The 13,270-nt window shown below is 34.2% G+C and overlaps 1 pseudogene; it reads left to right on the forward strand.

Annotated features, from left to right (window-relative positions):
- LOC114086440 (large ribosomal subunit protein uL6 pseudogene) overlaps nt 1-12,565 on the forward strand; it is a 100,456-nt pseudogene extending 87,891 nt beyond the window's left edge.
- The last annotated feature ends 705 nt before the right edge of the window (nt 12,566-13,270 follow it).

Below are 13,270 nucleotides of genomic sequence, written 5' to 3' on the forward strand. Positions count from 1 at the left end.
ATCTCCTGAAAGCAAACACCTTTGTGTCTTCTCTGAATACCTCTATCTTTTGTGTTATGACAAATAATTGCTAAATAAGTCCTACCAATTCTTCCTCCCAAAGAATCCAACTCTACTTCTGTTCATCTGTATAGCCACCATTTAGTGTCTTGGAATTATTGCTTTTTAACTAGTCTTCAATCCTTCAGTCTTATCCACTGAACCTTGTGTCATCTCATGGGGGGGAAAAACCCTCAAATTCCATCACATACCTACTTAATTACTTTAAAACTCTTTAATAGTGCCCCATTTTCTTAAGGATAAAATTCCCAATTCACAAACATAGGCTTTCCTCACTTAGTCCACCTATTCTCACCCTTCCTCTCTTCCCATTTATCATCTTCCCTCTATTCTGGGAAGTAGAAGGATGTCTTCATAAAGGATACTAAGAATTTCTGAGAGAGGAATGAATAAATGCCTGGCTGATTAGATAAATATACTTGTTGTCGTTGTAGAAATGAGATTATCAAGTATGTTAGAAATGTGTTTGAAGCAAGTAGACACTGAATTGAGAACCTGAGGAATTTTCTAATAAGTGAAAAATATTTGTTAGTTCATGAATTGTGTGATGTATAATTTGACAGCTAAGAGTTCCAATTTCCTTCACCTCTGACAATTGTCTACGTGAGATTAAAAGTGTGGATGAGCAGATATCACTTTTTAAAAATATTTATCTGGTGCTGGGGATTGAACCAAATGCTTTCTTGGCACTCTACCCATTAAGCTATATTATCAGCTCCAAAACTACTTTTTTTTTTTTTAATTTAAAGAATTATTGACTGGAATTGTAGCTCAGTGGTGGAGAGCATGTGTGAGGCACTGGGTTTGATTCTCAGCACCACATGTAAATAAATAAAAAAAATAAATAAAGGTTCATCAACAACTAAAAATAAAGTTTTAAAAGAGATATAGACTTACAAAAAGTTGAAAAATTAATATGGTAGACACCTGTGAATCCTCTACCTAGTTTCTGCCAGTGGCAACATCTTTGATCTGTAGTTACAAATCAAAACTAGGAAAGTGATGTTGATACTAAACTATTCAATAGACACCAGACTTTATCCAGTTTTCATCAGATTTTACATGCACTCATTTGTGTGCATGTATTGTCTATGCAGTGTTATTCCACGTATAGATCTGTGTAACTACTATCCCAGTCAGGATGTAGAACTGTTCCTGCAACGCAGGAACTCCCTCATGCTGCCCTTTATTAGTCACACCCACCTCCAACCCATCCCTTGACAACCACTAATCTTGTCTCCATCTCTATACTTTGTCATTTCAAGGATGTTATATAAATGGAATCCTAAAGTATATAACCTTTTGAGGTTCACTTTTCCCACTTAGCATAATGCCCTTGAGAGCTATCTAAGTTGTTGCCTGTAATACTGTGTTCCTTAAACCAGAAAATGCAAAGGAGATACAAATTGAGTTTGAAAATGTAGAACAAACTTCTTTTATCTGAAACATATTGACTCAGGTCTTTTAAAAGACATTTGGATTTATTCATCTCAGTTAATGATTAAAAGTATATTTTAAAATTCAGGAGATATTAATTTTTATATTATTAGAGAAATATTAATGGAGGTTTCAGGTATCATTTGGAAAGAAATATAAACTCAGATTGCGCAGTTTGAAATTATGCCCTGAAATGTGATACATACTTTAAATATAAAAATTCACAAAGTAAACTCAATTTGCCACTGCTACATACTACCAAGGGCCAATAAGTATTTTATGGACTGTTATGTTTGGTGGAAATACAACTCTGGTGAGACTGATTTAAAGTTTATTTAATTTAAAAAAGTTTTCTTGATTTCGCTCTTCCTGAGAAGTGTTTTCTTATTTGTCATAACCTTTTATTATCATTACTTTCCTAGCAAATGCTATCCTGATTCCCACATTCAAATGTATTTTCAATTTTATTCATATTTTTGAGCTACTGACAGCTATCAGTCTTCTGACAGGTAGTATTTATGGTAATATGCTCACAAATTGTTTGAAAGAAAAGTAAATGATTTATGTCTTTGGGTTTAAGAGGTTAAATTTTATTTTATTGCAATAAGATACTTTGAGACATACTTAGTTTTGCTGCTGTGAGACTGCTGGAGTTATTATGCCATATTGAGCAAAAGCTTTTATCCATGTTTAGCCAAAAGATATATCCACTCTTAAAAAGAAAAATTTCTATTCTTGTTCAAAGAATTGACTTCTGAGTAGATTTTGGGGAGAATCTTTATTCTGCTAATGCCTTACTTATATGATACAAATATATTGTAGTTTAACAAAAATACACCTTAACCAGGAGAACAATTTATTCCAGCCTTATTCCCCTTCTTGATTTGTAGATGCCATTTTCAGCTATGCTTTCCAAACATAGCCAGGCTTCCTGTTCAGCCCTTTGGTCCTTATTCTTCCACTTATCTTTCCATTCACAAATGTTTCTTCATGTAGACATGAATAATTTATCAAACTAAAACAAAAGTAAAAGAGGAAAACATAAGTAGTCTTCATATCCTTAACTTATTCAAGTTCTTAAAGACTAATAAAAAATAGAAAGAAGAAAAGACACTGCTTTAGCTTTTTCATTGCTGTGACTAAAAGATCTAGAAAAGAACAATTAGAGGAGGAAAACTTAATTTTAACTCATAGTTTCAGAGGTCTCAATTCATAGACAGCTGACTCCAGACTTCTGGGCTCAAGATGAGGCAGAATTGTAGAAGGGTGTGGCAGAGTAAAGCAGTTTAGGGACTGGCCACCAAGAAGTAGAGAGAGCTTTGCTCTCCAGGAACAAAATATAAAGGCTGGTGACCTATTTCCTCCAGTCACACTCTACCTGCCTACAGTTACCGCCCAGTTAATCCATATCAGTGGGTTAATCCATTGATTAGCATTAAGATCTCATAATCTTATAATTTCTCCTCTGAAAATTCTTGCATTGTCTCACAGATGAGCTCTTGGGGGATACCTCATATCTAAACCATAACAAAAAATAAAAATAAAAACTGGGGAAAGGGATGTAAGGTTGGTTCAACACACTCAAATCAATACATGTAATTCACTACTTAAATACAATTAAGTAGAATAAATAAATTGGTCAATTAAAAAATAGAATTAAGGATGAGAATCACATGATCACCTCAATAGATATAGAAAAGGCCTTTCATAAAATCCAGCACGCATTCATGTTAAAAATGCTGGAGAAACCAGGGACAAAAGGAACTTACTTCAACATTATAAAGGCTATTCACAATGAACCAAAAGCCAACATTATGTTGAATGGAGAAAAACTGAGAGCATTTCCTCTAAAATCAGGAACAAGACAAGGATGTCTACTCTCCCCACTTCTATTCGATACAATACTTGAAACACTAGCCAGGGTAATCAGGCAAGAGAAGGAAATTAAAGGGATATAAAGAGGAAAATAAAAAGTCAAACTATCTCTGTTTGTTAATGACATGATCCTGTAGGACCAAAACAAAACAAAACTCCAGCAAAAGACTTATAGACCTGATAAATAAACCCAAAAAATTAGCAAGACATAAGATCAACACCAGTAAATCAATAGCTTTCCTATACTCTGTAATGATTTTGCTGATGAAAAATCAGGAAAATCATCCCATTTGTAATAACCTCAAAAAAAAAAAAAAAAAAAAAAAAAACATGGGAATTAATCTAACCAAAGAGGTAAAGATCTCCACAATGAAAATTATAGAACACTGAAGAAACAAATTGAAGAAGATCTTAGAAGATGGAAAGGCCTCCCATTTTCTTAGATAGGCAGAATTAACATTGTCAAAATGACCATACTACCAAAAGCAATATATAGATTCAATGCAATCTCCGGCAAAATAACAATAACATTCTTCACAGAACTAGAAAAAACAATCCTTATATTCATTTGGAAGAATAAGAAACCTAGAACATCAAAGGAATCCTGAGCAAGAAAAGTGATGCAGGAGACATCATAATACCTGATCTGAAATTATATTACAGAGTTATAGTAACAAAACCAGCATGGTACTGGCACCAAAACAGACATGAAGACCAATACAACTGAATAGAAAACACAGAAACAAACTTACATACTTATAGCCATCTGATACTTGACAAAGGTGTCAAAAATATATGTAAGAGAAAAGACAATCTTTTAAACAAATGATTCTGGGAAAATCAAATAATCATATGTAGAATAATGAAACTATATCCCTATCTTATACCCTGCATGAAAGTCAAATCAAAATGGATCAAAGACTTAGATATTAGATCAGAAACCCTGCAACTGCTAGAAGAAAATATAGGTGTCAACACTACATAAACATATTGGTGCTCCCACTGATTTCCTTAATAAGATCCCTAAAACTCAAGAAATAAAACCAAGAATTAATAAGTGGGATGCCATCAAATAATAAAGCTTCTTCACAGCAAAGAAAATGAGTGAGAGTGTGAAGAGAGAGCCTACAGATTGGGAGAAAGTCTTTGCCATCTGGCAGGGGATTAATACCCAGAATATATAAAGAACTAAAAAACAGCAACACCACCAAAACAAAATAAAAAACCAACCAATAAATGGGCAAAAGAATTAAACAAACATTTCTCAAAAGAAGAATCACAAATGGCCAAAAATACATTATTAAAAAAATGTTCAACATCCATAACAATCGGGAAGTGCAAATCAAAACTACTATAAGATTCCACTGCAGTCACAAGGACAACTATCAAGAACACAAATACTAAATGCATGTGAGGATGGGAAAGAAAAGTTACACTTGTATATTGCTGGTGCAACTGCAGACTAGTAAAACACTTCTGGAAAAGCAGTATGGTGATTCCTCAAAAAACTAGAAACAGAACCACCATATGACCCAACTATCCTACTCCATGGTATTTATCCCAAAGAATCCAAATCAGCAAATCAGCTTACTGTAGCAACATAGCCACCTCAATGCTTATAGCAGCACAATTCACAATTGCTAAACTATGGAATCACCCCAGCTGCCAGTCAGTAGGTGAATTAAATGGATGGAAGTGGAGAACATCATGGGAAGTGAAATAAGCCAGTGTCAGAAAATCAAGATTCAATTTTTTTTTCTCATATATGGAAGCTAGAGCAAAATGAGGAAATAAAGGAGGGGAAGATCAGGTATCATAAAGATATAGAGAAAATCAGTAGAGTAGAAGAAGGATATTGAGAGAGGGAGGAGAGATGGGAAAGGGAAGGAAATGCAGGATGAATTTAAAAATCATGCTCTCTGCATATACAAATATACCACAGGGTATTTCACCTTTATGTATAAATAGAAAAAACTAATCCCTAAAAAACAAATAATTGAGCAAAAGGAAGATCAGTAGAGGAAGGAGAATGAGAGGAGGGAAAAGGGGAGGGGGGCATGAACTGACATTGAATTCCATGTAATGTATGCTTTTGTTGAGATGAACCCAACTACTATGTATGACAATAATGCTCTAATAAATTATACCAAAAAAATGGGAAAATATGACTGTGCATTTTATAAAGAAGGGAATAATATGACCAATAAACGTGAAGAAATTCAAAGTTAAAAACTAATAAATTATATTTTTTTATCTTTTGACTTTTGAGCATTTTATAAAGATAATTTCCAGGTTTGGCTATCAGCAAAACAGGCATTTCACGTAGCTCCTGGTATGAGGTAAAATTTAATATTTCTCTTTTTTTTAATTAGTTCTTTTTAGTTATGGATAACATTAGGATTTATTTTGACATAATTATAAAACCATGGAATCTAATTTGTTCTAATTCAGTCCCCAGTACTTCCCCTTTCCTTCCCCTCTACTGATTTTTCTGCTATTTATAACTGTTTTTTTTTTTTTTAATTACTTGTGACATCCGTATGTGCTGGTGATATTCACTATGGTATGTGCATATTTATACATGCACATAGGAAAGTTAGGTCAGAGTAATTCCAATGTCTTTCCCTATTCCATCCCTCCTCCCTTCCTGTCATTCCCCTTTGTCTAGTCCACTGATATTTCTTTGATTTTTCTTTTATCTCCCCCACTCTTATTTTGGATTAGCTTTGGCATATCAGATAAAACCTTCAACCTCTGACTTTTGGGGATTGGCTATTTTACTTGGCATGATAGTCTCCAGTTCCAGCCATTTACCAGCAACTGACACGATATCATTCTTCTTTATGGTTGAGGATTACTTCATTGTGTATATATACCACATTTTCTTTATCCATTCATCTGTTGAAGGGTACCTAGGTTGTCACCATAGTTTAGTTATTATGAATTGTGCTGCTATAAACATTGATGTAACTGCAAATTTGATAATATTTCTAAAGAAAAATTTTTAATATGAATCAAATACCTTAAAAATATACAGATATGTCACATTGTTATACTCTTTTATATTATTTACAATAATTTAAAAATGGAAACAAAATTAATGTCATAACAATGGCAAATAAATTATCAACCATTCATATGATACAATTTTATATACTTAAATGATTTTATATAAAAAATGCTTAAAAAGATGTCCACAAAACATTACTGAATGAAAAAAATTACTTGTATGTATGATTGAGTATGCATTATCTCAATTTTTTCCCCATTATCTCAATTTTTTATGGTGAGGGAGAAAGATGAAACATTTTAAGAACTTCTAACTAAATACCAATAGAGGTCATCTCTACAGAAGAGTCATGGTTGATTTTTCTAGTATGTCTTACTGTGTTATCCAAGCTTTCTATAACACACATGATTTATTTAAGAAGGCAGAAAAGCTGAAATGATTTTGAAATAACATGCAATATTTAAAAATGGATAAATATGAATAGTTAAAGGCTAAAAAAAGTACTATGGTACATCAGAAGTCCTGGCTGATCCTACTTTGATTAATGTTAGGTATGGTTTGAGATAGGAGTCAAATTTTACTATTTTTCACATGGATATTCACATGATATTTCTCTTCATCTCTTCTAGTCTTTTGTACACTATTCAGCATTAGGTAAAAAAATGACACACAAATGCACACACACACAAACAAAACAAAACAAAAACAAGGAAAGAGCAACATATTTTCAAGAGAAAAAGCAGTCAGCAGAAATAGACATGAGAGTGATGAGATGAAATTTTATTGGAAACTCTCCATACACTGATGGGACTTGCAGACAATGAGGTGCTACTGCGTGGGTTATAAGGTGTCCAGTTGACTTTCTTATGGGAACTCACAATATCCATTACTTTATTTTAGGTATTTTTTTCAAGGAAATTTATTTTCTTCTATAAAGAATTTCTAAAGCTCAGACAACTTGGCATAGTTAAAGGGAACTAGCAGCCCAAGTGGTTTTGCTATAGTCTTTCATCCAATCATTGTTTCAACTTTATCCCCCACGGTTGCCACTGTGAATACCTCCCATTACTGAGTTTTCCCAAGGTTTAGATGGGCAATTTGGCCTGCTTGTCGTTTATATTCCCCTTTGCACAGATGGAAGAGTTGGATTCTCTTGGCTTATGAGCCAGTTCTACCCTAGAACAGCTTTCTTACTAACCCACTGTGCCTCAGATTCATCATCTGTTCAGTGGAAAGAATGCTATTTATCTCACAGTGCTGTGAGATTAGCTGGATTAATTTATGGAGATTTTATAAGGCTTAGCACATAATAAGTGCTTTCAAAAAATTATTAGCTGTTATCAGCTCTTTCTCTTCCGCTTATTCCTTTGCCACTTTATTTGCTTTTATCTTCCCCCCCCCCCAAAAAAAAAAAAAATTCACAGACCTGTTTCTAATTGCTAGTTCCTCTCACATTCTTTTTCTTGTTTGACATCTTTTTTATTGTAATTTTTTACAAAATTTATAAAGAAAGGCAGAGGGTATAGCTCAGCAGTAGAGTGCTTACACAGTGTATACAAGGCCCCAGGTTTTCTCCCCAGCACTAAAAAAAAAATATATATATTACAAAGAAATTTGATGTAAAAGTGTGTTCAATATATATATTTAACTAAAATTCATCTAACTGACAAATTCAAAAACGTTAATTCCTACATAGGCTCTCTTCAGAAGTTTTTCAGCTTAGGACTGCATAATCACGGAGTTAGATAATCTCTAAGATTCCCTTCCAGCTTGAAAATTTTACAAATTAATGACATAAAAAATGTCATTAAAACGGAGAATTCTGTCTTTTTAAAGAAAGTTCAAATCATTCACAATTTTTACTCCCTTTCCCCGGGTACCCCTATTCTTCCTGATTGGATATTGGTTGACTGATTGACAGGTGTGAAAAGTACTTTGGGGCAGCCCTTTGGAAAGGACATGGAAAGCTATATAAATTCTTTGATCAAATTTAAATACCCTTAAGCAATATCCATTATCCTTGGATACCCCAAGCTGTTCTCCCAGGCTCTACAACTTACTCAAATCTTAAGCCATGTTTAGTGTAAGAAGGAGCCATTCAGAAAGAAAATATGAGTCAGTGTTGTTTTAACAAAGGCAAAAAAAAAAAAAAAAAAAAAAAGAAAAGAAAAAAGAAAAAAACAGTTTGAATATTTTTACAAATATATTTATAGTAGTAACACCATATTATATATCTATATTATTTGTACTTAAATAAGTTACACTAAACCTGCTATAAAAGATCACATTATTTTATTCATGTGAAAAAAAAAATGTAATATTTACCAAGCAAAATAACATTTAGGTTTACATCTGTGGCTTCTTTATCAGTTTTAGAACAGTAGTTTATTGATGTTTTATTTTTCTCATAAGCACATTGTTGCTGTATATTTTCTAGTTGTTTGTATATGAATACATGTGTGAGTGGATATATAGCTGTGTACATAGGCATGTGTTTGTATACGGGGATGTGTGTGTGTGTGTGTGTGTGTGTGTGAAAGAAAGTGAGAGACATTAACTAGCTATCAAGACCCAGATTCAGCTGGTTTTAATGATTTAAATGTAGGTTTTATTCATTTAAAATTAAATTCAAATAATTTTGAGGTGGATTGGGCAAATACAAGGCAGAATAATTTTGAAATAAAGTGGAAAATATAGGGGGATCCCCTTGCTGTTAGCTATTTTGACCCTGAAATAATATCCCAAGAGCACTGGAGGAGGCTCGATCACTTGAATCATTTAAAATTGGACTGGACTAAGCTCGGGAGAATATACCGTTGGGAGTAATCATGCTTTGACAGAGAAAGACTGAAAGATCTTTTCCAATTCTAATTGCCGTGATCCTGTGTAATTCAATTTGAAATGCCCTTGCTATTCGAATTCACAAAGATCCTATTTTTACTAACTCTTTCTTTGTCATAATCCTGCTTCTGATATCACTGTTCCTTTAAAAGGAAAAAGAAACCCTCAAGCTTAGTTCCCAAGTACTCATTGAATTACACTCCTTATTTCCTTTTTTTCCCCTTCAGAGGACTGTTGTGCAGACTCAGGCTGCTCACTGGGGCTGGGCAGACAGACAGTGATTATCATCACCCCCTGCTTTCATCCATTAGTGCGGGGTGTTAGCAGGTAAGGGTGAGGGCTGACAAAGAGGTTTTCAAAACTGGTCAGCATAAATGCTTCCAGGAGGCCAATTCAGGATAATCTATTGAAATATGGATCGGAAATATTGCCAGCCCAGGCTGAATACCTCTATCTGTTGTATTTAAGCCAAGGCAATAGAATGCTTTCATGGGGGGAAAAATAACAAAAGCCATAATTACATGTGGAGAATTGTCTGTTCACATCATTTGGGGTTAATTTTGTGAAATGGTTGCCATTCTGTCTGGGTCCAGCGTCTGTCTCCGCCACTTTATTTGTTTTGAGATGCTTCAGGGGTAAGATCCCTGGAGACTGAGTCCAGGAGGCCTTCTGGTTTCCAGGAGCCAATTTGTGATGAGATCAAAGGAGTATATAGTCCCAAGAGCCTGAGTTATACTTTGGAATTTACTGGTATATCTCATTTTACACAGCACTTCCATGTTTGAAAGTATTGGGAGATAAATTTTAGCAAATTAAATTTTATTAACCTATTAATAAACTACATTTTCCATTAGAAGTGTCTCCTGGATTCTGAATTTAATTTTTTTCTTGTCTATCCAGTAATTAATGATAAAAATTAAAGTGGAGCCCTACAATGGAACTTTTTGTTAGCTGAAAATGCTTTTGTGATATTGGTGTTTCATTGCAAGTTTTCTTTTCAATGTTATTTATTTTCAACTATTTGGGAAATAGAGAACAAAAACAAATGAAACAATCATTCTGAAAATCTGAAGTAAAAATTCCCATCACACCCAAAATAGTAATTAATCATGCCTTAAAATTCAACAAATGTATACAGAAAATATTTAAATTATTAGAACAATAAAATTTTCCCATTTTATGTTTCTAATTTTAGTTCTTTTATTCTTAAAACATTTCAAATTTCTGGAAAAATATAAAGGGAAACATAACAAGCACTTATTATATACCACTGGGAATTTTTAAATACAGATTATTATTTACAAATGTAAATAAAGTTCCTCGTTGGTGTATTTTCCCTTTCTCCCTTCAAAAAAAAATAACTTCTAGTCCTACCTCAAAATGTGACTTGTTCCTTCTCATTGCTTTGGAAATCCAAACTTTCTTCTTAAAATCCAGCCTTCTTACTTTCCACTGAGCTGTGTATCACCTTTGTGGAACCCTACGCTATTTTTTTTTTTTTTTTAACTCAGAGGCACTCAACCACTGAGCCACATCCCCAGCCCTAGTTTGTATTTTATTTAGAGACAGCATCTCACTGAGTTGCTTAGCAAGCCTCCCCGTTGCTGAGGTTGGCTTTGAAGTGTGATCCTCCTGCCTCAGCTTTGCCAGCTTCTGGGATTACAGGCATGCACCACCGCGGCTGACAAGGAAACATACACTTTTTAAAGGATGTAACTACTGCTGTTCTAAACAAGAAAAACCCTCACTTACATTTTCTCTGAGCCTGACTCTTGAGGAACAGGACCTCACCTTGCCTTTCTCCATTATACGGGATTGGAGGCCCAGAGACGTGAACTACACGGAGGTACATAGCCTGCAACAGAATTCCAGTTACTTCAAATTCCAGAGCTTGCGAGCTTACCACACTCTTCTGTGCTTCTTAACTCTGTATTTGACACATATTAGCTCTAGATTAGTCTTCAATTCCATTGCACTTAAGATTAGCTGCTTTGGATATGTTCTTAGTTTTGTAACAGAGGTAGGCTCTGATTTCCTAGACTGAATCTTCTATGAATGCAGGATTTTTTGAACCTTTCTTTCAATTGCCCACTCACCTCAGAGCATTTAGTATGGAGCTCTGCTCTCAGCCCTTTCTGACTGATGAGGGTCTAATTAGCCTGAGATTCCTCTCTGACAACCAGCCAGAAAGTTTCTGTGTTGAAAAATCTATTATGGCAGAGATTAAAACTGGGATCTATAGTTATTATGACAGGGTGAATGGAATGTCACTGAGAAAACAAATTTACTACATTTCAGAGCTCAACAACTTGTTTGCTATTGCATAAAGTCCAAGAAAAATCTCTCTGATTCATCATGTTACTTTTCTTTGGCTGCTAGTATATACTGAGAATTACAGACAAACTCTGCCTATCATGTACAGTGCAGTATAAACAATTATGAGTGATTTTACTTAAAAAAGTTATTTTATGAGGAGAAAACAAAAGCTTGAGAAATTGCTGAAATAAAAAAATGCAAAGTATAATGCAGTTCCAAGGATGACTATTTATAGTGTTCAAATTATATTTTCCAGAAGTTTGGATATAGGTGCCCTGTGGCCAGGTGTGGATGAAGAATGAAGTGCCTCCTCCTTACATTTCATCTTGAGAGATCATCTTTCAGCAATGAAAGAGAATAAACAATGAGCTAATCAGGTTTCAAAGGTCTATTTAAAAGACACTTAAAGAATTTTACGGTTCTCTCTTTGCTGCATCTACTGCGAGAATGAAGACCATTTCTCAGCAATCAGACTGTCCACATTCCAGAAAATATCAATAGTACTCTGATGGGATGCACAGTTATTGTGAAGGGCCCAAGAGGAACCCTCTGGAGGGATTTCAGTCATATCAATGTAGAACTCAGCCTCCTTGGAAAAAAAAGAAGAGGCTATGGGTTGACAAATGGTGGGGAAATAGAAAGGAATTGGTCATTGTTAATACCAACTGTAGTCATGTACAGAACATGATCAAGGGTGTTATACTGGGCTTCTGTTACAAGATGAGATCTGTGTATGTTCACTTCCCCATCAATGTTGTTATTCGGGAGAATAGGTCTCTTGTCAAAATCTGAAATTTCTTGGGTGAAAAATACATCTGCAGGGTTCAGATGCGGACAGGTGTTGCTTGTTCAGTGTCTCAAGCTCAGAAAGATGAGTTAATCCTTGAAGGAAATGATATTGAACTTGTTTCAAATTCAACCACTTTAATTCAGTAAGCCACAACAGTGAAAAACAAGGATATCAGAAAATTTTTGGATGGTATTTATGTTTCTGAAAAAGGAAGAGTACAGCAGGCTGATGAATAAGATCTAAGAGTTATCTAGTCACAGAAACACGTCCTGGAGTCGATTTGATATTGATATTTCAGTGATGCAATAAAAGATCTCTATTGACTTTGGATTTAATCCTTTCCAACAGGTTGAATAAACTTTAGTGTCCTTTCAAAGGAACAGAAGAAGGAAAAAAAAAAAAAAGAATTTTACCACCTGGCATGGTGACACATGCCTGTAATCCAGCCACTGGAGAGGCTGAGGCAGGAGGATTAGGATTGCAAATTCAAGATCAGCATCAGCAACCTAGTGAAACCTGTCAAAAATAAAACAACAAAGGATTGGGGATGTGGCCCAGTGGTTAAGTGCCCTGGGTTCAGTCCTGGGTATTTAAAATAAATAAATAAATAGATAGATAGATAAATAAATAAATAAATAAATAAATTTTACTACTGTTGAATTTTTTTTCATACTATGAAATTTACAAAGCAGATTTTTAAATTAATAGACTATTATTTTTAGAGCACTTTTAGGCTTACAGAAAAAGTCGATAGAAAGTACAGAGAATTCCATTCATGAATCCTCACTCCACTTCACAGTTTCTTCTATTATTAATATCTTGCATTAGTGTGATACATTTGTTATAACTGAGAAAATATTGATACATTATTGTTAGTTAAAGCCCATAGTGTACATGAGAATTCTCTCTTGTACTGAACATGAAGTGCATCCACCATTAAA

This window comes from Marmota flaviventris, chromosome 5 (assembly GCF_047511675.1).
Source record: "Marmota flaviventris isolate mMarFla1 chromosome 5, mMarFla1.hap1, whole genome shotgun sequence".
Classification (NCBI taxonomy): Eukaryota; Metazoa; Chordata; class Mammalia; order Rodentia; family Sciuridae; genus Marmota; species Marmota flaviventris.